The sequence below is a fragment of the Ambystoma mexicanum genome, chromosome 13 (assembly GCF_040938575.1).
Source record: "Ambystoma mexicanum isolate Mex_15411 chromosome 13, UKY_AmexF1_1, whole genome shotgun sequence".
Taxonomy (NCBI): domain Eukaryota; kingdom Metazoa; phylum Chordata; class Amphibia; order Caudata; family Ambystomatidae; genus Ambystoma; species Ambystoma mexicanum.
In genome coordinates this window covers 726,798,333-726,825,726 of record NC_090938.1, presented here as the reverse complement: position 1 = coordinate 726,825,726, position 27,394 = coordinate 726,798,333, and the positions used below count along the sequence as shown (strand labels likewise).

Genomic DNA, 27,394 nt, shown 5'->3' with positions numbered 1-27,394 from the left:
GGGCACTGGCGGCCTTGTACAGCCCGATCTACTGCATCTTGGGCACTGGCGGCCCTCTACTGCCTGATCTACTGCATCTTAGGTACTGGTGGCCCTCTACTGCCCGATCTACTGCTTCTTGGGTACTGGTGGTCCTGTACAGACTGATCTACTGCATCTTGGACACTGGTGGCCCCGTGCAGCCTGATCTACTGCATCTTGGGCACTGGCTGTTCAGTAAAGCCTGATCTACTGCATCTTGGGTACTGGCAGCCCTCTACTGCCCGATCTACTGCATCTTGGGCACTGGCGGCCCTCTACTGCCCGATCCTCTGCATCTTGGGCACTGGCGGCCTTGTACAGCCCGATCTACTGCATCTTGGGCAGTAGCGGCCCTTTACTGCCTGATCTACTGCATCTTGGGCACTGGTGGCTCTCTACTGCCTGATCTACTGTATCTTGGGTAATGGTGACCCTCTACTGCCCGATCTACTGCTTCTTGGGTACTGGCAGCCCTGTACAGCCTGATCTACTGCATCTTGGGTACTGGCGGCCCTGTACAGCCTGATCTACTGCATCTTGGACACTGGCGGCCCTCTACTGCCTGATCTACTGCATCTTGGGCACTGGCGGCCCTCTACTACCTGATCTACTGCTTCTTGGGCACTGGCGGCCTTGTACAGCCCGATCTACTGCAACTTGGGCACTGGCAACCCTCTACTGCCTGATCTACTGCATCTTGGGTACTGGCGGCCCTCTACTGCCCGATCTACTCTTTCTTGGGTACTGGCGGCCCTGTACAGCCTGATCTACTGCATCTTGTACACTGGTGGCCCTGTACAGCCTGATCTACTGCAACTTGGGCACTGGCAGCCCTGTACAGCCTGATCTATTGCATCTTGGGTACTTGCGGCCCTCTACTGGCCGATCTACTGCATCTTGGGCACTGGCGGCCTTGTACAATCCGATCTACTGCATCTTGGGCACTGGTGGCCCTCTACTGCCTGATCTACTGCATCTTGGGCACTGGTGGCTCTCTACTGCCTGATCTACTGCATCTTGGGTACTGGCGGCCCTCTACTGCCCGATCTACTGCTTCTTGGGTACTGGAAGCCCTGTACAGCCTGATCTACTGCATCTTGGACACTGGTGGCCATGTACAGCCTGATCTACTGCATCTTGGGCACTGGCGGCCCTGTACAGCCTGATCTACTGCATCTTGGGTACTGGCGGCCCTGTACAGTCTGATCTACTGCATCTTGGACACTGGTGGCCCTGTACAGCCTGATCTACTGCATCTTGGGCACGGCGGCCCTGTACAGTCTGATCTACTGCATCTTGGGTACTGGCGGCCCTGTACAGCCTGATCTACTGCATCTTGGGCACTGGCGGCCCTGTACAGCCTGATCTACTGCATCTTGGGCACTGGTGGCCCTGTACAGCCTGATCTACTGCATCTTGGGTACTGGCGCCCTCTACTGCCTGATCTACTGCATCTTGGGCACTGGCAGCCCTCTACTGCCCGATCTACTGCCTATTGGTCGCTAATGGCTCTTAGTGCCTGATATACTGCATTTCGGTCACCAGTGGGCGTGTCCTGCATTTTGGACGCTAGTGGCCCTATACTGCCTGATCTACTGCCATACCACTCACTCCAATAGCCTCTTGCCCTAATCCTCCTCTTCCTTTCCATACTAATACAATACATCCTGGACTCCACCCACTGCTCACACTCTCTCTCCCTCTCCCCACTTGAACAGCCCTCTCATCTCTTCCATACTTCTCTTGCGCACTTCCCATCATACCCCGGGCTCTGGGATGCCCGATCTATTACTCAAGAAGCTCCTCTGGCAGTGATCACCTTGATGGACACACCCCCTGACCCATGGGTATCACTCCTAATGACTCTGCTGCCCCCTGCTGCCCTGCGCAGCACCAGGCTCTGCCACACGTTGCACCCCTCCTGCTCATCAAAACAGAGTGGCAACGGATTGGCCTTTACCCAGCTTCCACCCTCTGACTTTCCACCATTGGAACTCCCCCCACCCCCATACATCCGAAACACCTCTGCCGCCCGCGCCTTTAAATCTGCACTGAGGCTCCACCACCTCTAAGCCCGCATGGAGCATGGTAACCAGCGCTTTAAATGGGCAGGGACGTGCCGGTCCTGAGTACCTGCACTTCTTCCATTTCAAGGACTTAGTGCCGGCACTTCCCGTGAAGGTAGCCAATACATTTAATGGAGGTGTATCAGCACTTTTCAACAGTAAGCAGTTACTCTGGGATACTGAGTACCTGCACTTTTGTGTTTGCATTTCAAGCATCCCACAAGGAAACAAACCATACACAATCTCACCTCAACACCACATGGCGGCTACCAACCAAAAACGCACCAACTGCTCAACCCAACTAACAAACCCCGCCACCCCCTTGGTAACCACCGCAGCTCATCACTGCTCTTCCATGGGGCCCCTGCCCCAGGCTCCACCTCGTTTAGGGTCCTGTGTATATCCGGGCCCCTGGAGCTGCTCCCTCTCGTGTGTCTTGCCCTGGAGCAGGGGTATCATCGACTGGCCCCTCACTCTTTCCCAATCCCTCTTAAGTAAGGCCCTGGTCAGGATGAAAGCCAAAGGAAAGCCAACTTGAGTGTTTTTATGTGATGGTGGAGTGGGGGTGGTGGGGAATACTACAGTGGGGCTGGCCTGGCTGGGTCTTACTGTGGCATGGAATGTTGTACTCGCATTAAGGGAAAAGCCAACATGAGTGTTCTTACATGGGGAGGGCATGTGTCCTTATTTTGACTTTGCTTTTTATTTTACTGGTGTTAAGGTCAAAGGCAACATAAATATTCTTACATGGAAGGAATATATCATGGTCAGTGCAACATAATTGCCATTGCGCTGCCTATTAACTCTGAGTTGCATCTAGCTGCTGTACCATTGTCTGTCAATTTGTGTACTGCATTCTGCCTCTGCCCTCTAGCTGATAGTTGCATCTAGCCGCTGTACCATTGCCTGTCAATTTGTGTACTGCATTCTGCCTCTGCCCTCTAGTTGATAGTTGCATCTAGCCGCTGTACCATTGCCTGTCAATTTGTGTAGTGCATTCTGCCTCTGCCCTCTACCTGATAGTTGCATCTAGCCGCTGTACCATTGCCTGTCAATTTGTGTACTGCATTCTGCCTCTGCCCTCTAGCTGATAGTTGCATCTAGCCGCTGTACCATTGCCTGTCAATTTGTGTACTGCATTCTGCCTCTGCCCTATACCTGATAGTTGCATCTAGCCGCTGTAGCATTGCCTGTCAATTTGTGTAGTGCATTCTGCCTCTGCCCTCTAGCTGATAGTTGCATCTAGCCGCTGTACCATTGCCTGTCAATTTGTGTACTGCATTCTGCCTCTGCCCTCTAGCTGATAATTGCATCTAGCCGCTGTACCATTGCCTGTCAATTTGTGAACTGCATTCTGCCTCTGCCCTCTAGCTGATAGTTGCATCTAGCCGCTGTACCATTGCCTGTCAATTTGTGTACTGCATTCTGCCTCTGCCCTCTAGCTGATAGTTGCATCTAGCCGCTGTACCATTGCCTGTCAATTTGTGTACTGCATTCTGCCTCTGCCCTCTAGCTGATAGTTGCATCTAGCCGCTGTACCATTGCCTGTTAATTTGTGTACTGCATTCTGCCTCTGCCCTCTAGCTGATAGTTGCATCTAGCCGCTGTACCATTGCCTGTCAATTTGTGTACTGCATTCTGCCTCTGCCCTCTAGCTGATAGTTGCATCTAGCCGCTGTACCATTGCCTGTCAATTTGTGTACTGCATTCTGCCTCTGTCCTCTAGCTGATAGTTGCATCTAGCCGCTGTACCATTGCCTGTCAATTTGTGTACTGCATTCTGCCTCTGCCCTCTAGCTGATAGTTGCATCTAGCCGCTGTACCATTGCCTGTCAATTTGTGTACTGCATTCTGCCTCTGCCCTCTAGCTGATAGTTGCATCTAGCCGCTGTACCATTGCCTGTCAATTTGTGTACTGCATTCTGCCTTTGCCCTCTACCTGATAGTTGCATCTAGCCGCTGTACCATTGCCTGTCAATTTGTGTACTGCATTCTGCCTTTGCCCTCTACCTGATAGTTGCATCTAGCCGCTATACCATTGCCTGTTAAATGTATCAAACTATCAAACAGCCTAACCCAATGTAGTTTAGTTTAGTTTAGTTTATTTATTTGTACCGCGCGCCGAACCCTGGGGTAACTGGGCGCCGGAGACTTAGAGACAGTTACAACATGGCAAAAATATACAATACAGACTGTGATAAAACAACAATAGGTGTAGCAGACCTGGTTACAAGGTGGTCAGCAGAGACATGCGGAGAGGAAGTACATTAAGCAGCGCTTTTGTTGGAAAGCCATGTTTTTGTTTTGGCTCTAAAAGTCCAAAATGAGGGTTCTGCTCTAAGGTTTGGTGGCATAGCCTTCCATAGTTTGGCAGCTAGGACCGGGAAGCTGGCGCCACCTGCTTTTTTTAGGGAGAATTTGGGAACGGAAAGGCAATGTGAGTATGGCGTTCTAGTTGGTCTAGTTGAGGTGTGATTGTGGAACTTGTCTGCCAGGTATTTGGGTGCGTCATTGGAGCGGCATTTATGGACGATGACGAGGGATCTGAGAGTGATTCTGTCTCGTACCGGGAGCCAGTGAGCATCTTGTCTGATGCTGGAGAGGTGGGCGTTTCGTGGGATACTGAGGGCGGCTCTGATGGCATTATTTTGAAGCACCTGTAGTTTGTTCAGGTTGCGTTCTGATGAGCCGAGAAAGAGGGTATTGCAGTAGTCAATTTTTGAGAGCACTAACGCTCTGGCTAGTGTAATGCAGCTGGAAGGTGATAGGAAAGGTTTGCAGGCGTTGATGAGCTTATAGGTGTAAGCTGTGGATGAGGCTGTGGCGTTCACCTGTCTTTTGAGCGAGAGAGTAGAGTCTAGATAAACCCCAAGGGTTTTAATTTCTTTGGCTACTGTGATTAGGTTACCGTCTATGTTGATGGACGCGTAACGGGGGTCTAGTTTGTTTAGCAGTGGTTGGGAGCCGACAAGAAGGAGCTCAGTTTTCTCGTCGTTGAGGCATAGACCGTGCTCTGCCATCCAGGCTTGGATCTCCAAATAAAGGTTGTTGATTCTGGTGGAGTCCTCATCGTAGCACCCTGATAGGGTGATGAGAACCTGGGTATTGTCAGCATAGTTTATGTATGTGACACCCAGGTTATCTAGGCGGTCAAACAATAGCTTAGTGAAGATATTGTATAGGGTCGGCGAGACGCACGAGCCTTGAGGAACGCCGCAGGTGATGGGGACAGGGAGTGCTGATGCCCCCGGGGAGAAGACCCGGGTGGTTTGGTTGGCTAGGAAGGACTGGATCTAGGCAGTCGCCGGGTTAGAGAAGGCCGCTGAGGTCATCAGATGTTCCGTGAGGATCTGATGGTCGACGAGGTCGAAGGCAGCTGATAGATCTAGCAGTAGGAGAATGGCTAGATTACCCTTGTCCTTTGCCTCGTCCATCTGGATTTTTAGGTCCAGTAGGGCTGACTCTGTTCCATGCCTTGGCCTGAAGCCGGATTGTCTGAGACCCAGGAGGTTGTTGTCTTCCAGGTGCTTCTGTATTTGCAGGTAGGCCACTCTGTCTAAGATCTTTAGGATGTAGGGAACGGTGGTGATTGGCCTGTAATTAGTTGAGTTATTGGGGTCTAGATTAGGTTTTTTTAGAAGTGGCATGACCCAGGCCTCCTTGAGGCTGCTAGGCACTAAGCTTGATTTGAAGGATGCGTTGATGAGGGCTGTTATGAAGCGGGCCAGAATGTTGGCGCCTTCTTGGATGATGGGAGCTGGGCATGAGTCCCCTTGGCATCTAGAGGGCTTGAGGCCCTTAATGATGCTTTCTACTTCTTTAGTGGAAACTGGTGAGAAGGAGAAGGGGGGGCAAGTGGGTGTTTTGGGAGTGGATGGTTTGTTTTTTTGGCTAGGCTGAGCTTTTTCTGTTCGATTTTGGATTGTAACATGGTGATTTTGTCTGCTAGGGCTTTTTGATGTATCCAACCACCCAACGCATAACGCTCCACAGGCTCACGTTCCCACACACACCTCTCATCCCCACGACCCTCTACAACTCATTACACTAGCGCTCACACTAGTAACTCTCCTGCACTCCTCCTCTACCATGTTCTCCACATTCCCCACACCACCTCTCCCACAGACCTCCTACTCGCCCAAAAAACGTACCAACTCCACCACACCGTATATCCCACTCACTCAAACCCACACATCTCACACAGACATCAGGAACCTAAGACTAAGAACGCACACCTTCCCGCTATCCATCCTCAGCCTCCCTAACTCAACCCTCCACAGAAACCTATCACTAAGCCACCGCACCAAAGCCTCTTAGCAGGCTCCTACCAAACACGCCCAGTGTCATCCCAGACCCAGGGCTCAAGTCGAGGGTACACGTGGGTGGACAGAGTCCCCCCACTTTTTTTAGAGGGTGGTCTCAGTCCCTCGCAGCTAAAATGAGAAACATTGAATGCCTTCTTTGTATTCATGAATTAAAGCCGACCTCAGGGATCGAGCCGCAGTTGTCAGGTGTGCAGGCAAGACACTTCACCACTGCACTATATAACGTGATAAAAAATAGCAAACAACCAAAGGTGAAATGTCCAATTTCGGTACTGCATGTTCCAGGGAAAACATTTGTATTGGTTCTTGGAGTTTAAATCATGCACACCTTTTAACCTTTTCAAAAACACTATTAGAAAAAAATATCCTCTCTTGGTTCTTTGTGTGTGTTGACTTTACGAAGGGCAAATTCAATTCGTCCTGTTCAATTTGGGTGGGTATGCAGAGCCAATTTAATGAAAAGAGCATATTTCTCCTTGATTTGCTAATTTCTTGCGACGTCACATCCCATTGCATTTGTTGATGAGTCCCTCCACTTTAATTTTTAGGACTTGACCCCGGCCCAGACCCCTCCTCAACGCCCAGGCTCTCATATACTGAGATCCCTTAAACCAGCACTCATCAGCTACAAAGACACGACTACATCCACACCCACCTCAAGCCACATCACTACCCACACCATTTCATCATCTCCCAAGATCACCAAAGCCACTGATGCACTCAAATGTGCACTTATTAATGCCCGATCCCTCTCAGCCCATGCCCTCGAAATCAATGACTTTATTGTCACATCTGACGTAGATTTACTGGCCATCACAGAAACATGGCTTAATGAGGCATCCAGCCCTGCTATCAAGCTCTTCCTCCCTCCAGGCTATTCCATCCTTCATCAGGACAGAAAACTTGCCATAGGAGGGGGAGTCGCCCTCATACATAGAGACAATCTCCCAGTCAGACTGCGCAATCACACATGGGAAGGTACTAGCGACCTCCTCTCAGTCAAACTCCCAACATCAGCCAATGACACCCTAAATATTCACATTATATACAGACTGCCAGGGTCACCCATGGAGTTCCAAGGGCACCTCCTCCACGCCTTAAGCAACAAACTGAAAATCTCGTTTAAATCCCTCCTACTCGGCAACCACAACTTAGGTCTCACCGACCCTAAAGATAAAGCTGATGCGGCCCTTACCAAAGACCTCAAAGATCTAGGCTGCACACAAAAAAATCACTGATCCCACCCACTCGAAAGGCCGCACCCTTGACTGGGTGGCAGATCACAATAGTTCCTCCACCAAAACATCCAACCGGCCTATCCCTGGACAGACCACAACTGCATCCAACTATCCATCCCCATTAAACCACGGAAACACTCTCCTATGCACCCCCGGCCATGGTCAGAAGTTCCAAAAAACTCCCCGCAGACAATCTACGGCCCCTCCTAGACACCAAGGAACTTAAACCACCATTCTCCAATGATCCAAAAGTCCTGGCTGACATCTACTCTCGCACCCTTACTACAGCCATCAACACCATTGCCCCCATTGAAGCAAAAAAAGAAAAAAAAATCCATGAACACCAACTCATGGTTCACTGAGGATCTACTGGCCCTCCATGCCAACAAACGGACCGCCCTCTCCAAGTGGCAATCCAACCCCTGTGAGGCCACCAAAGGGGACTTTAAAAGAACCTCATCAATATATAAAAAGCGATATTCACTGCCAAATCTAATAACATTAACTCTCGTATCTCAAAGGCAAACTCCAAGTGCAGGGAACTATTCGCCATGTTCAAAGATCTCACCTCCCCACCTGCTAGCCCTGATGAAATAACCAAAGACCAAGCCTGGTGTAACAGTATACAAGAAGCACTTCTTAATAAAATCTCACTCCTCCAAGACAAAATACGAACCCAACATACTCTTTTATCCAACTCAGACACAGCCGACCTACCTCCTATTACTATACAGAAGCCCACCCCTCCTCTCTTCGCATTCAGAAATGTCTCGGAATCTGAATTCACTGCACTCTTACAACACATCAAACCCTCCACATGCAAAGGTGACATCTGCTCACCTAACATCATTAAAGACAGCGCTGACTCACTGGTCCCACTGATCACAGCCTTCATCAACGAATCATTCTCCTCAGGCATCGTCCCTGCTAACCTTAAAGAAGCCTGGGTCTGTCCCCTTCTCAAGAAACCATCCCTAGACCCATCATCCCCTAGCAACTACCGCCCTATCACAAGCGTCCCGTTCCTCCTCAAAATCCTCGATAAGGCCGCCCACAACCAAATCCAACACTTCTTCGAAACCCACTCAATCTTAGGAAAAAAGCAATCAGGGTTCTGTAAAGACCATGGCACAGAATCTGCCCTCCTGGACTTAAAGAACCAAATCACCAAAATAATGGACGCTGGAAAACCTGCCCTCCTACTTCTACTAGACTGATCTGCTGCATTCGACCTCGTAGATCACAAAACTCTCACCTCCCACCTCACTAGCGCGGCCCACTTCTCTAACCATGCCACCTCCTGGATCACCTCTTTCTTAGAAGGCAGAGCTATGAAAGTCTTTTCAGACACAGCTAACGCCACCCCCACCACCATCCACTGTGGTGTGCCACAGGGTTCCTGCACCGCCCCCACACTCTACAATCTGTTTACCAAACCCCTTTACTTGACTCACTCGGCATAGCTTATACAAACTACGCTGATGACACTCAAGTCCTCCTCCCCCTCACTGGCTCCTACGATCACGACTCAGCAGCCCTCTTTGAAATCTACTCCACCATTCAGGCGTGGATGGCCACAAATGGTTCATTTCTCAATGGAGACAAAACCGAGATCATCATCATTGGCCCACAAGAAATTCTGAACAAACTCCCCGCCCCCCAATATTCTAACTTCTCCATTGAGAACACTATCATCCCAGTCTCCACATCCGTAAAGACCCTAGGAGTATATCTAGATGCCACTCTATCCATGGACAAACAGGCGAATGCTATTGCCTCTGCCTCCGCTCACACCACCAAACGAATAAACGCCGTCAAACCACACCTAACCAAACAGAACTGCCTCTCCATCGCTAGAGCTACCATAGGCGCTAAGCTGGACTATTGTGATGCCCTCCTTGCAGGCACCTCTGCTAAAAACCTGAACCGGCTTCAGACAGTGCAGAACAACGCGCTCAGGGAGGCCCTCAATATCCCCAAGAGAGATCACATTATCCAAGCTAGGAGAGATGCTCACTGGCTTCCAGTTAAGGATAGAATAACTTTTAAGACACTGACCTTAACCCACAAATGCCTTAGCTTCACCTCCCCCTCCTATCTTTCCGAAACCATTAACCGTGACACCTCCACACGCCCTAGAAGGACAAACCGCAACAACCCGCTACTACACATACCTTCTTTCAGAAGAGCTAAAGCTGGAGGTATAGGCTTCCCTTATCAAGCCCCCAAACTCTGGAACGCCCTCCCCACCTTCCGCAAAGTCCTCAAAACCACACTATTCAACTGACACACCGACAAATGTAAGGATGCAGATTTGGCTGTTCTGTACCTACAATTCTTAAATTGGTTGTAATTTCTGACGTCTAGTCCCACGTGAACTGTCTGTTTGACTGAAGTGTGTAGCTGGGAAACGTGGTTTCCCGTAACTACAACTTTTTAACTTGTTTGAGTTGGAATACAATTTGGGTTGAATGTACCCTTTGTGTAAAATCACATTTAGAAAATCATTTCACCATACGTAGGAACAGGGTGAGCACTGCCCGCATGTACCCCTGGCTCTTAGTCTGTGCACCAGCGCTTTCTAGGGTGAGGAGCATCACGCAGCGCTGGGCTAGGGTGTCCTCTCTAGGGAGAGTGTTAGGGCTGCATTGATGGCGCAATAAAGAAATCAGTTCAAAGGGAAGCGTAACATCTCCCCGGCCTCCTGGGCTTGCGGAGGGGGCGGTTGGACGGGGTGCTTGGGGGTGGGGAGGGGGGTAAATCCAGCAGCACAATAGGTTGAATGTCCCGTCTCACTAACAGTTTTCCTAACTGCCAGTCAGCCACCCCAAAATGTTGAAGCTGGCTCGGCCCCTGAGTATCTGGGCGGGTTAGGACTCTAGCTCACTCACACGCAAGCAGACAACACAGACTCACTAGAGAAGCAGAAAGGTAAGCCAGCTAGCGCTCCGAAGTGCCTTCTCTGGCTAGCTAACATCACAGAAGCGAACCATTCACCCCAGCATCCTTCTGGGGTCCACCATGCGAATGCTAATGCAATCGCCCAACATCACGGCGCTTAGAAGCGGAAGAGGCGCTATGTAAAGCATGATATAACATACCCGCGGCACACTTTCCAGATAGGCGCTTCCAGTTACAGGTTTGCATGTGTTTCTATTTCTTTGAATGAAGAGGGCATTCCTCGCGCCGCTCGCCATTCGACACCCACTATCCTTACCCCAGGCACCCAACCCCTCTGGCCAGGGATTGTCCGCACAGTGCGCAAATGGCATCGCATTTTCCGAGGCCTCTGGTACACATCCCTGAAAGTCACATCTAGGAGAAAGGCGCACACACTGCAGTGCAGGGCTGGCCCCTGAGAACAGCTGGCAGGGTAGGGGCACTGCGCCCCAAGAGCCTGCTGGGTAGCACGGTATTATTGGCACACCGTGGGGCCTTGAGCGTCCCCCTACGCACGTGCTAGGGGCCCCCAAAGCACACAGTCAGCATCAGAGAAAGGAACTCAGGTTTAAGCATAGGGCCAGCGGACAGCTGGGCATAGCGTGTAGAAGCAGACGTGCAGCGAGGAGCTAGAATGGGCTGAAAAGAGAACAATGGAAGCGAGAGCTGCTGGAAGTGCCAGGTTTCTCGAATGTTCTGGTGGGGCGGGAAAGTGTCGGTCCTATGTGAAGTTCTGCTTGTGAAAGTCCAGTGGGGCTGGAAAATACGCACACAAATGTACCAGATATTACTTTTCCCAGCGGCTGCTCAACCAGCCCTGGGTGTTTCATTGCATGCTGGTACTTCTAGTCCTGCTGTGGTGTCCGTCAGACAGTGGACCGTGCTGCACGTCGTTTTGTGTTTGTTTCCTAGCTTAAATCCAGGACTACAAGTTCCAGAATGCAAAAAGAAAAAGAAACTAGCCCTGAATGAGGCATTGGGCACCTCGAGATCTCTGTGACACACTAACAGTGTCCTGAGCAGACGCAAACATACACATCTTCACACACACACACACCCGGACCCACAGAGAAAACACCTGGAACCCGCGCAAACGCGAGATCACAAACACAGCCGCAAGTAAGTCTGCAGAGCTCCCTTACACCTGCAGACTTCTCCTGCCGCCCCCTGCAGACACAGTATCACCAGGGCCCACATTGCAACGTCTCTGCACCGGGGCAAGTGCACAAGTGTGCACAGCTGCCTTACACGTGCAGACCTCTCCTGTCGCCCCCTGCAGACACAGTATCACCAGGGCCCACATTGCAACGTCTCTGCACCGGTGCAAGTGCACAAGTGTGCACAGCTCCCTTACACCTGCAGACTTCTCCTGCCGCCCCCTGCAGACACAGTATCACCAGGGCCCACATTGCAACGTCTCTGCACCGGGGCAAGTGCACGAGTGTGCACAGCTGCCTTACACGTGCAGACCTCTCCTGCCGCCCCCTGCAGACACAGTATCACCAGGGACCACATCCCAACGTCTCTGCACCGGTGCAAGTGCACGAGTGTGCACAGCTTCCTTACACGTGCAGACTTCTCCTGCCGCCCCTGGAGACACTGTATCACGAGGACCCACATTGAAAAATCTCTGCACCAGGGCAAGTGCACGAGTGTGCACAGCTCCCTTGCACGTGCAGACCTCTCCTGCCGCCCCTGCAGACACAGTATCACCAGGGCCCATATTGCAAAATCTTTGCACCAGGGCAAGTGCACGAGTGTGTACAGCTCCCTTGCACGTGCAGACCTCTCCTGCCGCCCCCTGCAGACACAGTATCACCAGGGACCACATTGCAACGTCTCTGCACCGGTGCAAGTGCACAAGTGTGCACAGCTCCCTTGCACGTGCAGACCTCTCCTGCCGCCCCTGTAGACACAGTATCACCAGGGCCCACATTGCAAAATCTCTGCACCGGGGCAAGTGCACGAGTGTGCACAGCTGCCTTACACGTGTAGACCTCTCCTGACGCCCCCTGCAGACACAGTATCACCAGGGACCACATTGAAAAATCTCTGACCAGGGCAAGTGCACGAGTGTGCACAGCTCCGTTGCACGTGCAGACCTCTCCTGCCGCCCCTGCAGACACAGTATCACCAGGGCCCACATTGCAACGTCTCTGCACCGGTGCAAGTGCACAAGCGTGCACAGCTCCCTTGCACGTGCAGACCTCTCCTGCCGCCCCCTGCAGACACAGTATCACCAGGGACCACATTAAAACTTCTCTGCACCGGTGCAAGTGCACCAGTGTGCACAGCTCCCTTACACGTGCAGACCTCTCCTGCCGCCCCCTGCAGACACAGTATCACCAGGGACCACATTGCAACGTCTCTGAACCGGTGCAAGTGCACCAGTGTGCACAGCTCCCTTACACGTGCAGACCTCTCCTGCCGCCCCCTGCAGACACAGTATCACCAGGGCCCACATTGCAATGTCTCTGCACCGGTGCAAGTGCACAAGGGTGCAGAGCTCCCTTGCACGTGCAGACCTCTCCTGCCGCCCCCTGCAGACACAGTATCACCAGGGACCACATCGCAACGTCTCTGCACCGGTGCAAGTGCACGAGTGTGCAGAGCTCCCTTACACGTGCAGACCTCTCCTGCCGCCCCCTGCAGACACAGTATCACCAGGGCCCACATTGCAACGTCTCTGCACCGGTGCAAGTGCACAAGTGTGCACAGCTCCCTTACACCTGCAGACTTCTCCTGCCGCCCCCTGCAGACACAGTATCACCAGGGCCCACATTGCAACGTCTCTGCACCGGGGCAAGTGCACGAGTGTGCACAGCTGCCTTACACGTGCAGACCTCTCCTGCCGCCCCCTGCAGACACAGTATCACCAGGGACCACATCGCAACGTCTCTGCACCGGTGCAAGTGCACAAGTGTGCACAGCTTCCTTACACGTGCAGACTTCTCCTGCCGCCCCTGGAGACACTGTATCACGAGGACCCACATTGAAAAATCTCTGCACCAGGGCAAGTGCACGAGTGTGCACAGCTCCCTTGCACGTGCAGACCTCTCCTGCCGCCCCTGCAGACACAGTATCACCAGGGCCCACATTGCAACGTCTCTGCACCGGGGCAAGTGCACGAGTGTGCACAGCTGCCTTACACGTGCAGACCTCTCCTGCTGCCCCCTGCCGACACAGTATCACCAGGACCCACATTGCAACGTCTCTGCGCCGGTGCAAGTGCACAAGTGTGCACAGCTCCCTTACACCTGCAGACTTCTCCTGCCACCCCCTGCAGACACAGTATCACCAGGGCCCACATTGCAACGTCTCTGCACCGGGGCAAGTGCACGAGTGTGCACAGCTGCCTTACACGTGCAGACCTCTCCTGTCGCCCCCTGCAGACACAGTATCACCAGGGCCCACATTGCAACGTCTCTGCACCGGTGCAAGTGCACAAGTGTGCACAGCTCCCTTACACCTGCAGACTTCTCCTGCCGCCCCCTGCAGACACAGTATCACCAGGGCCCACATTGCAACGTCTCTGCACCGGGGCAAGTGCACGAGTGTGCACAGCTGCCTTACACGTGCAGACCTCTCCTGCCGCCCCCTGCAGACACAGTATCACCAGGGACCACATCCCAACATCTCTGCACCGGTGCAAGTGCACGAGTGTGCACAGCTTCCTTACACGTGCAGACTTCTCCTGCCGCCCCTGGAGACACTGTATCACGAGGACCCACATTGAAAAATCTCTGCACCAGGGCAAGTGCACGAGTGTGCACAGCTCCCTTGCACGTGCAGACCTCTCCTGCCGCCCCTGCAGACACAGTATCACCAGGGCCCATATTGCAAAATCTTTGCACCAGGGCAAGTGCACGAGTGTGTACAGCTCCCTTGCACGTGCAGACCTCTCCTGCCGCCCCCTGCAGACACAGTATCACCAGGGACCACATTGCAACGTCTCTGCACCGGTGCAAGTGCACAAGTGTGCACAGGTCCCTTGCACGTGCAGACCTCTCCTGCCGCCCCTGTAGACACAGTATCACCAGGGCCCACATTGCAAAATCTCTGCACCGGGGCAAGTGCACGAGTGTGCACAGCTGCCTTACACGTGTAGACCTCTCCTGCCGCCCCCTGCAGACACAGTATCACCAGGGACCACATTTAAAAATCTCTGACCAGGGCAAGTGCACGAGTGTGCACAGCTCCGTTGCACGTGCAGACCTCTCCTGCCGCCCCCTGCAGACACAGTATCACCAGGGCCCACATTGCAACGTCTCTGCACCGGTGCAAGTGCACAAGCGTGCACAGCTCCCTTGCACGTGCAGACCTCTCCTGCCGCCCCCTGCAGACACAGTATCACCAGGGACCACATTAAAACTTCTCTGCACCGGTGCAAGTGCACCAGTGTGCACAGCTCCCTTACACGTGCAGACCTCTCCTGCCGCCCCCTGCAGACACAGTATCACCAGGGACCACATTGCAACGTCTCTGAACCGGTGCAAGTGCACCAGTGTGCACAGCTCCCTTACACGTGCAGACCTCTCCTGCCGCCCCCTGCAGACACAGTATCACCAGGGCCCACATTGCAATGTCTCTGCACCGGTGCAAGTGCACAAGGGTGCAGAGCTCCCTTGCACGTGCAGACCTCTCCTGCCGCCCCCTGCAGACACAGTATCACCAGGGTCCACATCGCAACGTCTCTGCACCGGTGCAAGTGCACGAGTGTGCAGAGCTCCCTTACACGTGCAGACCTCTCCTGCCGCCCCCTGCAGACACAGTATCACCAGGGCCCACATTGCAACGTCTCTGCACCGGTGCAAGTGCACAAGTGTGCACAGCTCCCTTACACCTGCAGACTTCTCCTGCCGCCCCCTGCAGACACAGTATCACCAGGGCCCACATTGCAACGTCTCTGCACCGGGGCAAGTGCACGAGTGTGCACAGCTGCCTTACACGTGCAGACCTCTCCTGCCGCCCCCTGCAGACACAGTATCACCAGGGACCACATCGCAACGTCTCTGCACCGGTGCAAGTGCACAAGTGTGCACAGCTTCCTTACACGTGCAGACTTCTCCTGCCGCCCCTGGAGACACTGTATCATGAGGACCCACATTGAAAAATCTCTGCATCAGGGCAAGTGCACGAGTGTGCACAGCTCCCTTGCACGTGCAGACCTCTCCTGCCGCCCCTGCAGACACAGTATCACCAGGGCCCATATTGCAAAATCTTTGCACCAGGGCAAGTGCACGAGTGTGCACAGCTGCCTTACACGTGTAGACCTCTCCTGCCGCCCCCTGCAGACACAGTATCACCAGGGACCACATTGAAAAATCTCTGACCAGGGCAAGTGCACGAGTGTGCACAGCTCCGTTGCACGTGCAGACCTCTCCTGCCGCCCCCTGCAGACACAGTATCACCAGGGCCCACATTGCAACGTCTCTGCACCGGTGCAAGTGCACAAGTGTGCACAGCTCCCTTGCACGTGCAGACCTCTCCTGCCGCCCCCTGCAGACACAGTATGACCAGGGACCACATTAAAACTTCTCTGCACCGGTGCAAGTGCACCAGTGTGCACAGCTCCCTTACACGTGCAGACCTCTCCTGCCGCCCCCTGCAGACACAGTATCACCAGGGACCACATTGCAACGTCTCTGAACCGGTGCAAGTGCACCAGTGTGCACAGCTCCTGCCGCCCCCTGCAGACACAGTATCACCAGGGCCCACATTGCAACGTCTCTGCACCGGTGCAAGTGCACGTGTGTGCAGAGCTCCCTTGCACGTGCAGACCTCTCCTGCCGCCCCCTGCAGACACAGTATCACCAGGGCCCACATTGCAACGTCTCTGCACCGGTGCAAGTGCACGAGTGTGCACAGCTCCCTTGCACGTGCAGACCTCTCCTGCCGCCCCCTGCAGACACAGTGTCACCAGGGACCACATTGCAACATCTCTGAACCGGTGCAAGTGCACGAGTGTGCACAGCTGCCTTACACGTGCAGACCTCTCCTGCCGCCCCCTGCAGACACAGTGTCACCAGGGACCACATTGCAACGTCTCTGCACCGGTGCAAGTGCACGCGTGTGCACAGCTCCCTTACACGTGCAGACATCTCCTGCCGCCCCTGCAGACACAGTATCACCAGGGCCCACATTCCAAAATCTCTGCACCGGGGCAAGTGCACAAGTGTGCACAGCTCCCTTACACGTGCAGACATCTCCTGCCGCCCCCTGCTGACACAGTATCACCAGGGACCACATTGCAACATCTCTGCACAGGGGCAAGTGCACGAGTGTGCACAGCTCCCTTACACGTGCAGACATCTCCTGCCACCCCCTGCAGACACAGTGTCACCAGCGCCCACATTGCAACATCTCTGTACCGACACACTCACTTAATGAGCCAGCAAGCAACTCACTTGTCACTCTCTGATTCATGTACTTACCCTCTCACTCACATAGACCCACTTACCTACTTATTCTTTCATCAACCAACTCGCTCACTGACCCAGCAAGCAACTCACTCGTCACTCACTGATTCATGCACTCCCAAAGACCACAAAAGTGATGGGTGGAAGGTTTTGAATGAATCTGTACCACTGGCATTGCTATGGGCAACCTTCCACACCACCGATTTTTAGCCCATCTGCGCCATTGCAAAAGGGGTCCAGCCATATGCAAATCAGTCTGGTACTGCCACCAATGGGAGCAGCTCAGCCCGAACTGCCATGCCAGGTCCCCTCCGCACGGAAACACAAGCAACCCCAGACATGTTTCAGCCTTGTTGGGCCTCCTCTGGGCATACCCTCTCTCACATAGTGAGACAAACTGTGACCACAAAAGTGATGGGTAGAAGGTTTTGAATGAATCTGTACCATAGACCGACTCACCTATTTATTCTTTCACCAACCCACTCGCTCACTGACCCAGCAAGCAACTCACTCGTCACTCACTCACTTATTCATGCACTCACGCTCTCACTCACATAGACCCACTCACCTACTTATTCTTTCACCAACCCACTCGCTCATTGACCCAGCAAGCAACTCACTCGTCACTCTCTCACTGATTCATGCACTCACGCTCTCACTCACATAGACCCACTCACCTACGTATCCATTCACCGGCCCACTCATTTACTCGCTCTCCCACTCGCTTATGGGCAACTAATCCCCTTACTTATGCAAGCACGCACTCAATGACCTAACCAAGCGGCTGGCCCATCACTCACTAACCTGCGCACTCACACAATCCCTCTCCCGTGGACCCGCCCAGTTACTCACGAACCTACCGGTGCCCGCACTCGCCCACATTCCCTGTAACTTGCTAAAGTGCTACGCCAAGTCGCACACCCAGAACGCACTCCCCCACCTCCTCATCCGTGCCACACACAGCATTGTGCCAAGCCAGCGCGGTGTGACCTGATCAGAGGAGGCTCGGCCTGGTCTCCAGCTTTACCCGTTGTGTGTTCACCAGGCTCAGCGGCTCACAGTCATTCTGGAAATGCTCTATGGCTCCGTTTCGCGTTTAAAAAACACAGCGTTGTGATCCCAATCGCCTCTAGGCGCTGCCTCTATGCCCCCGAGGGATTCCCTCGAAACCTACCACCTCACAGGCAGAAACTCCACTATTGACCCCTGAGGCTACTTCCCTTACGGCCCTGCGCTACTGGGCAGCAATCATTCGATCGAACACCCACCCATCCAATCATTCATTGATTCACGCGCGGCTAGTGGCAGCAGACGCGAGCCCTGGCTCGCCTGCGCTTGCTAGTTCTCGGCTTGCTTTCTCGCAACCGTACACCTGCTCTCCAGCTCTGCTCTTACTCACGCCTTGCGACGACCCCTCTGCCTCCCGAAGGGACACAGCCTGAGGATGCGAACCGCATCTTAGACCTGTCATTGCAAACGTGTAGGAGAGGCAGCCCTTACCTGCTGGTCCCAAGGCTTGGGAGGGGCCTGCAGTCCTGCCACGCCCTTTCCAGGTCTGGCTGTCTGCTGTCGGGCTGGAGGACTGGCTGTAGGTCCGCGAGCTCAGAGGTCCGGTTAGGTGGGTAAGTCGTAGGTCCGCGAGCTTATCTGGGGTGAGTCGGCTGCAGGCCTGCCTCTAGTCTGCTCGCGCCCTCCCGGGGTCTGTCCGGTCAGCAGTTCGCAGGTGAGTTAGTGGGGGAGGAGGTGGGGGTGCGGACTGGCTGCAGGTCCGCGGGCTTGGCTGTCCAGTCAGCTGGTTGCAGGTGAGTGGGTCTCAGGCCTGGGTTTTGCCCGCAGGCTGCTCGCGCCCTTCCTGGGACTGGCTCTTGGTCAGCTCGCAGGTTGACTGAACTAGTGAGAGAGTGGCTGCTGGTTTAGCTGCAGGTCTGCAGAGCTGGTGACAGGTCCGGCGAGTGCCTGCTGGTCTGGTGACAGGTCCGCTGTGTGAGTGCAGGTCTAGGTTTGCAGAGGTGGTGACAGGTTCGGTGAGTGCTTGCTGGGCTGGTGACAGGTCCGCTGTATGAGTCCAGGTCTAGTTATCCACTGACAGGTCTGCCGAGCTGGTGACAGGTCCGGCGAGTGCCTGCTGGTTTGGTGACAGGTGCACGCGGTGTGAGTGCAGGTCTAGTTATCTGCTGACAGGTCTGCCGAGCTGGTGACAGGTTCCATGAGTGCTGGCTGGTTTGGTGACAGCTCTTCTGTATAAGTGCAGGTCTAGTTATCTGCTGACAGGTCTGCCGAGCTGGTGACAGGTTCGGTGAGTGCTTGCTGGTCTGGTGACAGGTGCACGCGGTATGAGTGCAGGTCTGCTGAGCTGCCTGGTCCTGTGAAAACCTGGGGGCCGAGCCCACCCCGTGCCCTGTCTGGGCACCCCTTGCACTTGGCCTCTCGCTGCCTCCCCGCCCTGCACTTGGCCAGCCTCTCCTCCCACTATCGCTCCATGCCCTGTCTGACCCCCCGGCAGCCCCGCCCCCCCCCCCCCTCGGAGCCCACTTCCCCTCCCGAGGAGGGGAGGGGAGGAAGGGCTGGGGCTGCCAGATCGGAGTTTCTTCCGGCTTTTTTTTGATTGTTCCGAATCCTGTGGTGACACAGCTAGAGAGTGAAGTCATTCCCAGGGTTGGGGGGGGGGGGGCGGCGAGGGGGGGATATGGCGAGGTGGGGGAGGGGACAGAGGGTACTAGCTGAATTACTAACCCACGCCATGCACCTGTCTCAATACTCTGATGCCCCCCCTCTTTTGCCTCTTTATCTCTGTGTGCTCTCTGGCCTCTGAGCCCAGCCTGCTCTCTGTGGATCACTCTTTTAGCCCTGCCAGCTCTCTGTGGATCACTCTTTTAGCCCTGCCTGTTCTCTGTGGATCACTCTGTTAGCCCCACCTGTTCTCTGTGGATCACTCTGTTAGCCCTGCCTGTTCTCTGTGGATCACTCTGTTAGCCCCGCCTGTTCTCTGCGGATCACTCTGTTAGCCCCGCCTGTTCTCTGTGGATCACTCTGTTAGCCCCGCCTGTTCTCTGTGGATCACTCTGTTAGCCCCGCCTGTTCTCTGTGGCTCACTCTGTTAGCCCTGCCTGTTCTTTGTGGATCACTCTGTTAGCCCCGCCTGTTCTCTGTGGATCACTCTGTTAGCCCCGCCTGTTCTCTGTAGACCACCACCCTAGTGCTCTCTGCACTCATTTGATCTCCTTGTCTGCTTTCAGTGGATCACTCTGTTACACTGCACTGTCTGCTCTCTGTGGATCACCCTGTTAGCCCTGTCTGCTCTCAGTGGATCAGTCAGTTAGCCCTTCTGCTTCAAATGGATCCCCGTTAGTCTTGTCTATTCTCTGTGGATGTCCCTGCTAGCCCTCTCTGCTGATCTCCCTATTAGCCCTGTCTGCTTTCAGTAGATCACTGCATTATGCTAGCACTGCCTGCTCTCTGTGGATCACTTTGTTTGGCCTGTCTACTCTAAAGAGATCACCCTGTTAGCCCTTTTTGGCTCTCAGTGGATCAGTCAGTTAGCCCTTCTGCTCTAAATGGATCCCACTGTTAGCCCTCTCCGCTCTCTGTGAATCACCCTGTGATCCCTGTCTGTTCTTTGTGGATCACCCTACCAGCTCTCTCTGCTCTCCCATGACCATTCTCTTAGCCCTGTCGGCTCTCAGTGGATCATTTTTACATTAGCCCTGTCTGCTCTCTTTGGAACACTATGAAGAGGAGCGGGTGGGCACGTCATCCCTAGCTCCCATCCCCTCACCTCCGTAATACTGGAACAACAGGAGGAGAGCCCTGTGTGGGACACCAGGTATCATCCCAATACAGCATTGAGTGTATGAGAGATGAAATGCACTCCGAAAACCGTATCGAATGTACCCTTGCACTGAAAGGGTGGAAAGATGTCGGCACACACCACTGGACATCATAGAGCTATAAGTGAAATGTGACAAGAGCAGAGTGACGTCATAAAGGAAAGATACTGAGACATACTGAAACAATATCAAAATACTTAAGAATACAGATGTCACCGAAGTAACAAGAGAAACATGTAATCGAATGTGAAGAAATCATATATGCAAAGAATATAAAGTAACCTGCTGACTAATAAGTGTATATACGCAGAAACGCAAGGTAGACGAGGCATATAGAAGCCTGCTTTAGAAGAAAACAAAATGTAGCTAGGGCGGCCATGATGGAAAGATGGCCGTCTGACTCGTATTGAAACCAATCAAGCTACCTTGGAGACGGACCAGGGCTGCGGAGTCAGGAGACACTGGAAAAACAGCTTTGTGTGAGGAATAATAAGGAGTCTATTGGCCTGGGATACTACATCAAGGAATAATTGCAAAGTACAAGGGGAGGCAAAAGGATAAGCCATGTACGTAAGACATATTTCTCTTAGATTAAGGGAAAAACATCTGCAAGAGCTCTTGTATTGGACAATTAAAGATGCTAAAAGCCTATGCAAGGGGGAGTGAGCAAGTCTCTAGAGCCAGATAGGAGTAATGACACCCAGCACAATTCAATCAAATAGCAGTAAATAGGTCGAAATGTACACATTTGTCGTCTCCTCACACGTGATTCAGAAGTCGAAAATAAGGGCTATTCGTTAAGATCCAGATGAACATAATGGTGTACCTATACTCCCTTAAAAGTGCCAGAATAGAGATCAGGCTGCAAGGTGAACTACAAAGGAGAAGCCTTGGCTTAGGGCGTACCAATGAGGGATGATGGACTAATTGGGAAGGCGGGGAGTAGACTGATGTTACTCTCGGCACCTTGGGTTCATTTTGCTTACGTGCTGCTAACAAGCCGAAACTCCAAGGTTGGGAAAGCATGCCAACCAATCAGAGGATCTATGTAGTAAAATGCTGTACAATGTTGCAAAAACCAACCCGCTGCCATTATTCTTCTATAATCAGTATTGTACATATTTAGAGGTGGTTCAAGGCGTGCCCAGCAGCTAAGGGGCATACAGTAATATTGTTAAGACTTACATGATGTATAAAAAAGAGGAAGGCAAGGCGCGCACTCCAGTTCCCAGTCAATTATATCAAATTAAATCCCAAAATTGAACAAGTATTAACAGGGTTGAATCCCTTCTGCTGCAGTTCAGTTGCTCTGTTGTAAAAATATGAGTTGTAAAAATGTGATCACTACAGCTACCAGAATCCTTTGAGACTGAAAGAGCAACTAATTAGTAACACCTGTAAAGAAATACAGCCTCCCTGATGATTGTTTGTGACAAGAAAGCGCTAGGAGGAGAAGAACAACAGAGCAACTCAACTGCAGCAGAAGGGATTTAAACCTGTTAATACTTGTTAAATTGTGGGATTTAACCTAGTTACTACTTACATTTGATATATTTGACTTGGAACTGGAGTGCGCGCCTCGCCTTCCTCTTTTTTTACATCATCTATAGGCATATATGTTGCCTTAACCAATCCCTCCTTTTAATAGGTTTTACAGTTTGCCACATAGGGTGATGTCATCAATGACGCATGCCAAGGTATAAAACTTTTGTATAGTCAAATTTGGCTGTGAGTGTGTGCACTACAGCTTGTTGCTCTACTTTATTGTATGCTGCTGATAGTAAAGTAGTTCTTTGCCATATTCTTTGAGTCTGTCTGGCTATTTAGGTCCAAGATCGTTATTGGTAATTCCATCTAGCACACAAGACGCTTCAAGTTAGTAGAGCACATTTTGGTGGCCGTGCAGATGGTTCTGGTCTAATCGACCTAGGACCAGATCTAGACTCTCGGATTCTTGATTTCTTTCGCCATTAGCCGGAAGATCGTGGAGCTTCCTGCAGAGAGCAGCGCCCAAAACACACGTGTGAGAAGAATCGTTTGGCAGGTGCCCCTTTGCTGAAATTCCTGTCTGGTCCCCGCAGGTGCCCCATCGACTGAAGGCGAACTGGTCGATTGAGGAAGAGTCGATGCCGAGGGACTCGAGCTGAGCCACGTATGTAAGTAGAACATCGAAAGTGGTAAAAATAGGGGGGGGGGCTGTATTATAAATATATGTACAGAAGTAATGGGATTTTTGGGGATTAGAAAGAAGAGAAATAGATACCTCTGAGCGTTAGAGCCCCTTTGGCAGCACGCGTGTAATGGATGGGATGCAGAATTACTCAGACACTAAATAATCAAACCAACTCAGGAAGATGGCAAGGTTTTTTCTGTTTTATTATCAATCGTCTAACACAACGAGTTACAACAGACATCAACGGATGTCACACAAGCATTCTTAAAGCATTTCATAACAAATCACACTAATATACTAAAAATTTGTCATACGTGAAGTCATACTACGTGGTAAACTAAGAGAAACCTACGAAGGATTGTGATACACTTAAGGGGAACATCTAGGTATACTTTCTATAAGGGGTTGGGTTGTGATTGGACATCTACTGTCAGGTGGACAACTTAGGCCCATTTCTAGTGCAAGTCATTCTTCATCATGATTTAGTACACAGTATATCATTGGCTCTCAAACTATAAGGCCCTTTGTTATATGGCCCTCTATAATTGGTTGGCATGCTCGTGCCAGTCTGGAACATTCAGCTCACTAGCAGCATGTAAACTCATACCCAAGTGCAAGGAGGTGGACATGGCTTTACCTCCCCACCCAATTAGCCCAACGTCTCTCAGGCATGCCTTCTGCCATGAAGATTGTCTTTGAACTTGGCCTTGCAGTGTATTCTCGTCTCTGGGAATATAAGGGAATGTGAGCATGCGCTATCATAGTTCTAGAACTCCTCACTCAACTCTATTTCCATCCTTGGCTCACGTGACAGGAGACCACAATTCAGCCCATTTTACAGCATTCAATTGTCTTGAATGAATACAACGTAACCCTTATGGTGTTCTTTCTTTACACCTTAACAAGGGATGATTCAGCATCTCACGTTCACTGCCTTCAGGAATAGATAAGCAGTCTTGGCTGCCTCAGCCTTGACACCAGGCCAGACAGCCCTTCTCAATTCTCCCACAATCCCAGCTAATTCTTTGCTGCGACACAGCTTTCGGTCCTTCTTCTCCATGGTATATTTGTGAAACCGATGTCCAGCTTCTATATAATTCTGGCTCTGCCTTCAGTGTATTCCTTACTTATAGCCAGCTTCTAAGATTACTTGATCTACTTGCGATGCTGCATTCCCATTTATTGAATGGCTTGCATTTTCAGCAGTGCTTCTCACACGTGCAATCTTCTTTCCTACTTTAAAGTTACTCGATTGTTAATTTCGTCATCAGTTTCTATATGATCCATATGTTTTCTTCTTTAGCCATTCTTCAGGGCGTCAAGCTCGTCTCTTGTGACGTCACCAGCCTCTCTTTCTCTCATTCTCATATTCCTTCAGGGAGCTCCTCCATTAGATTATCCTCTCTTCGGGAATACATTTGATATGGCTTTCCCAATGTATACATTTTCTTGAATATTCGCCACGGATTGCTCACAACTGCTGCTGTCAAACGTGGCACAATTTCAGGCTTCCAACATATAGGTAGTAGGGAGGGCGGGACATCCTGCAGAGGCATGTGGCTGCTCCTCTACACCTCGTTTTCCTGGTTCCAAGAGGGGTGGAAGGGTGCGCACAAAAAAAAAATCCAAGTAGGGGTATTAAAGCTTCCTGAGGCAAGGCCAAAAAGAAGAGTGCATATCAAACTCCAAAATGGGGTAAAAAGTGAGATGAGATACCTTTACTAGAGATCGTAAAGGAGGGCATTCACAGAAAATTCTAAAGTGCACATGTGTAGGGGGTTATAAATATGCCAATATAAAACGTTTATTGTGTTCAGATTAGGAGAATAGAACGATAGTAAAAAATGAAGGTGCTCATCAGATTTTTAAATGAGGATATTGACGTCAATCAAAAGGCTAAAAATCAAAGAATAATAATAAATAAATAAAGAAGAGATTCTTAAACCATCATTAATAAAACAGCGAGAAGGCTAAACTTGATAGAAAGTGTAAATGAAGGAACAAAAATAACAGCATTGCATACATTTTTAAAGTGGTTAAAAAATAGTTTTTTGGTAATAAGCAGCGATTGACGATGCCTGCTCAAATTAATCAGTGTGGTATACTTGATAAAATAAATAAAAGAACAAAAGATCTCATAAGTGTTGACAGTCGAGATCGACTTGTCATCCTGGGGGACACTCCATTTTTTACACCTATGCGGGCCACTGCCGAGATATACAGGGCCGGCCCTAGGATTTGCGGGGCCAAGTGCAGCAAATTAAGTGCGGGCCACTTAATTTGCATTTGATAACATCACAGGAAGTGACATCAAAAGATAATGACCACTTCGTATGTAGGCAGCAGCAAAAACACGGTAAAAAAATAAAATAAATATAAATAATCCAAGAGGAGATTTTCCAATAACTACAATAGCAAAGTATAAAAGGTGCCCACCTTTTAAGCTAAACAATTTATAATGAAATATTCCAAAGAAAAAAAAACAAAATCCAAACATGAGATGTGCGCTTTAATGGCACTTTTATGTGTTCTTGTGTGTAAGCGTCTGCATTGGCACACATTTTAGGCAGCTAAGTGCTGCTTTGCATATGTTTTCTAAATAAATATGCCCCTTTGCAGTTCTTAACACAATGGGCTCTTAAATAGGCCCTCATGGTAAATTGCACCCACTTTAAACTCTCTGCTTTCAGAAAGAAAGTAATGCGCAGTGCTTATGAAGCCCGCAGCACCTATTGGGCCGCTGTGACGGGGGCCCTATGTCTCTCCAGAGTCGAAACAGGAGGTGGCAAGTTGCCTCACCAGAAGAAACAAAAGGGAGCCAAACCTCGAGGGACAATAGGGCATTTGAAAAAATATTCCGGCAAGCTTCCCGTCACCATGCATGCTGCAGCTGAGCACATGGCCCACGCTGGAGCCTGCAAGAGGAGGGAGTCAACGGCACCCTCAGTGCGGGGCCCTAGAAGGTTGCAGGGCCAAGTGCACCTGCACCTGCTGCACACGCCTAGTGCCACCCCTGGAGATATACACCCAAGGTAAGGCAGTATCACGCGCAGTGGGTCGGAGGCACGACTAATAAAACACATGCCGTGGCCTCAAGAGGGTTTGTTGTCAAAAACAGTATTGCGACATATGACAACAAGTTTGCATGCCACATATAAGGGGAAGAAGTTACAGAAAAGGGTGGCCGTTTCAGAGTTGTGAAAGACGTATCAGAGTGAGAAAGAAGACCCACCTGAGAAGGAGTGGATGCTTAATCACCGTAAAGAGGAGGAGGTAACGCCTTCGGCTCCTCTTTCCCATTTTGAAAACAAGAGCGAAGATACTGAGGAGCAGGGATTTTATTGTTTAAAGGAATTGAAAGCAGCAGTGGGGTATGTTAATCCAGCATATGACACCCCTGCTTATAGCAGCGAGAATGTGGAAGAGAGCAAAATTAGAGAACACAAATATATGTCAACACGTGATGAACGTAAACAGCGTGATGAGAGAAAGGACAAGCAGGATAGGCAGATGGAGAAAGAGGAAGAAGCAAGGAGACAAAGGGAAGTGAAAGACAAGGCTACGGGAGTAACGATAGTACAGAATGAATGGATGGGAGGACAGATATTACTCAAGCTATAAGGGCATTGATGGAGTTTGAGAAAGAGAAGAAAGAGAAGAGCAGGAAAAGAAAGAAGGAGAACATGAGAGAGCATACAAAGAAGTGGATATTTTACTAAAGGCGTGGGGGCCAGTATTATTCTGTTCCCTCTACTTTATTTGACAGCAGCAAGAACAAATGTCATTTGTAAACTTGAAATCTCCTCAATTCACTGGCACTACAAGTCCTGTAACCCCCTGACAGCCTGTGGAGTCGCCATCTTGTATCCTTCTTCATATAATCGTTTCCTCTTGATAGGCAAGTCCTCTTTTCTTGACCCTGCGTCAATCTCAAAAGGTTTCTTGATCCATATCCCCAGCCGGGGATGGTGCAGACCGCGCCTCAGTGAGACGGGCCACCTCTCCTTGGACCAAAGCCTGGAACGGCATAAAGGGTTAATTAGGATTTGTCAGAATCTAACTTTAAATGATACGCAGTAGGGTAATAATTGCCTCTGTGCCCAAAATAAAAGTTCTACTTTTCAATGTATTTACTAACAATATTACAATTTTATGTCACCGCACAGAGGATTAATATTATGCTTTTATTTAAAGCTGGAACAACACCACCACTGGTGCACTGGTAATCGGTGTACCATGGAAAGAACTGAATACTGAATCCAAAGATGAATCTGGGAATATCCTCTAGAAGGGCTCCTGCCCAGAAGACCATGGAAGCCAAGGCTTCACCAAATCCTCTGCTTGAGTCATAACCCAACACATCCATCTAGCCAAAGCAGGCGTCA

At 51.1% G+C, this 27,394-nt stretch overlaps 1 protein-coding gene across 2 annotated transcripts in view; it reads right to left on the bottom strand.

Moving 5' to 3' along the window:
- EGFL8 (EGF like domain multiple 8) overlaps positions 1-19,545 on the bottom strand; it is a 112,138-nt gene extending 92,593 nt beyond the window's left edge. The window contains exon 1 of one of the 2 annotated variants that reach the window (XM_069634934.1): positions 18,510-19,545. The gene's annotated coding sequence lies outside the window, so the exon portion shown is untranslated. Of the gene's footprint in view, positions 1-18,408; positions 18,473-18,509 lie in introns of those variants that run through there. The other variant, XM_069634935.1, reaches the window with a different exon arrangement.
- Between the last annotated feature and the right edge of the window lie 7,849 nt (positions 19,546-27,394).